This window comes from Pinus tabuliformis, chromosome 8 (genome assembly GCF_031772625.1).
Source record: "Pinus tabuliformis cultivar Carrire ecotype Pingquan chromosome 8, CPIR1, whole genome shotgun sequence".
Taxonomy (NCBI): Eukaryota; Viridiplantae; Streptophyta; class Pinopsida; order Pinales; family Pinaceae; genus Pinus; species Pinus tabuliformis.
In genome coordinates, this window is record NC_142294.1 from 239,998,338 (window position 1) to 240,001,463 (window position 3,126).

A 3,126-nucleotide genomic window follows, 5' to 3' on the forward strand; every position below is an offset into this window, starting at 1 on the left:
TAAAGAAAAAAAAAATAAAATATATATATATATATATATATAAAATAAAACCTTTTACTAATATTAAAAAGCTAAAATTAATAAAAAATATATTTAATAAAAATAAAAACATCTAACTAAAATCAAAATTACAATATAATAAACTTTAACTAAAATCAAAATTACAATATAATGAAACTTTATTTAGCCAAGATAAAATTAACTATGTCATCAACATTTTAATCAACCAGCAAAACTAATTTTAGCTAGATAAATAGCATACACATGCATAAATATGATGAATAGATGTTTCTAATCAATAAAATTATCATAATTTTTATTAAAATAATAATAATAATAATTGTTTAAGCGATTTCAACGACCTTAATATAGGGTTATTACAAAATTTGATATAATAAATAAAATAATGTAAAAACTTATAGTAGATTACAATTTTCAAGGTATAATAAATTTATGGCATTTGAAGAAAATAAACAATTGGGACAATCTCAACGGCGCTGATAGGCAGCAGGCTATATAAATCATAATGTAAAATTCGACTGGACGTTAAATGGTAAAGACTTCATGTAGTAGCTGAGAAGCGAATTAGACCGAAACATGAATGCCCGAGAAACTTCATCCTAACTTGGCAATTGATAATACTTAATCGTGCACTCTTGTATTTCCACATGGTGATAAATATAACAGTCGTGCTGTATTTTTATTGCAAAGCGTAAGAAGCAAATTCATTCAGAAAAACATACAAATTCGACGTGAATTCACAATTGATGTTCGGCGTTCCAAGGAGTGTCACGCCATTAAGGACTGAAGTGGCTTAAGCTGTAGCCTTATTTTGGATTACAATCAACCAAATGATTAGAGATTAGGGATAATCAGTTATTTCGTGGAGGAATGCTCTGAGAATTTCTGAAAAAGTTGTGGGGATCGACCTCTGTTTTGGCCTTCACAAGTCTATCGAAATTGTCGTGGAAATACTTCTTACCCCATGCTTCGGCTTCTTTGACTGTGGCAGTTCCATTGACTGCACTGCCCAGATCCAGATCCAAATAATTAACATAAGCAGATCTGGGAGAAGAAGAAACATAAGGAGCCATGTATGCGTAAAGCTTTCGCATCCAGTTAAGGTAGTGCTCATCGTCACTGCTGTTGTTCCATACGACCTTGTACTGTATGTCGAATATGTTTCCAGCTCTGTGAGGGAAGGGTATAGCAGAGGAAGGAATCCTGTCCATAATTCCTCCCAAAGGAGAGAAAATTGCATACGCGCTCACCTCTTCTTCCATGATGTCCCACAATCCTTGGAGAGCTGGTTTGGACAGCGGGGTTGTTGCCATATCTGATTTTATTTTGAAATGGACTTTGTTGGAATAGTATCTGTTTGTCAGTTCGCTCACGTTAGCAGTCCCTCCGATGAAGGACGTAGACTCGATCCAGCTCATTTCACTGCACTCGTTGTCCGCCATCTTCAACTCCGGAAAGGTGATGTTCACAATCTTCAAGAACTGCTCCTTACGTCCCAGATACATCCCTTGGAACGACGCGTTCATATCCTTTTTCGTCCCTCCTTCAACTTTGATGCCGAAGAACTGCACACGCATGAACAGGTCCTCTTCCACGAAAGGCATGATGTATTGCCATCGGTGGATGGTATCCGTCACCACGTCTCGGCCGGTTCTTGAGACTTGAAAGGCCGTGAGAATGGTGGGAACGCTCACCAGCTTTATTTTCCAAGCAATCACCACACCCCAGCTGCCTCCTCCACCACCTCTCAGTGCCCAGAACACATCATCACCCATCGCTTTCTTGTCCATAATTTCACCGGAGGCGTTAACAAGCAATGCGTCGATCACATTATCCGCTGCGACGCCATATTTTCTAGAGAGGAAACTCAGCCCGCCTCCTGCGATATGGCCGCCGGAGCCAACAGTGGGGCAAATCCCGGCAGGAAATGCATGGTTGTTGGTCTTGTTTGCAATCCCAGAATAAATTTGGCCCAACGTGGCGCCGGCTTCCACCCACGCTGTCATGGAATTGATGTCGACATGGACGTTGTCGAAGTTCATGAGATCAATGAGAACGAAGGGAACATCGGAGGTGTAAGAGAGGCCCTCGTAGCTGTGTCCCCCGCTCCGGACTCGAATTTCCCACCCGTTTTCCACGCAGCACATCACGCTATTCTTCACTTGCTCTTTGCTTTGTGGTAAAACTATCACATAAGGTTTGCTCACGCCAGCCTCCGCAAATCGAAGATTCTGCAGAGAAAAATTGAGCAGAACATCGTACTCCGAAGTAGTAGACAATGACATAGTCGTGACATTTTTTAAGCCGCGTTCATGTAAACATGATATCAATCCGTCGCCCGAATCAGGTGCATCACGGGCGCTCGTAACTAATATTAACAGAGGCAACAACATCCATAAACCAGTGAATGAAGGGCTTATACAATACTTCGCCATCCTCACTGATTAATTAATCAGAGAATCAAAACTAAACTATTGGCAAATGGATGCAATCAACCAGAGAACAAAAGCTAAATCTATTGGCAGATGAGATGAGATGGGTTGCTGATTCCTCAACATTTCATTGCGATTTATAGAGACGTCGAATTGGATAAAGTCGAACGTCCAAATCTAAACCTAATTCGATAACGCTGAAAGTGAACGTTGGAAGTCAGGACACGTTGAGGCAGGTAGTTGGTCGATACGGGACTCAATCTCATGTAATCACGTGTTCAAATCCTGTAACTCCAAACAACCTGAAAACCTTCTGCTGAAGGAGGATTATCTCAGGTTTTGTAATACCCGAATTTGTCGATAGCATACTCTCTGCAGCAAAGTTGGCAGCCTAAAAGGATGTTATAGGTTGACTATTCCCTTGAGAAATCAAAATGATGTGTAAAACGAATAATTTAATCCATTCAATACGCCGTAATTCGTTGGCGAACTTGATTAAATAAATTGCGTAGCAATCCTCTTAACATTGAATTCCCACGGCCTGCTCTGTATGAATGTTTTTTTTAATGAGTGTCGGCTCGGCTATTATGTATAAATTTATGGTTTTTTTTTCAATAATTTCAATGAAGTGCATACATTTATTAAAAAATTGCGGAGTTTATGTTTTTTTTTC

At 39.4% G+C, this 3,126-nt stretch overlaps 1 pseudogene; it reads right to left on the reverse strand.

Moving 5' to 3' along the window:
* Positions 1 to 675: 675 nt before the first annotated feature.
* LOC149235034 (berberine bridge enzyme-like D-2 pseudogene) lies at positions 676 to 2,551 on the reverse strand (annotated as a pseudogene).
* Between the last annotated feature and the right edge of the window lie 575 nt (positions 2,552 to 3,126).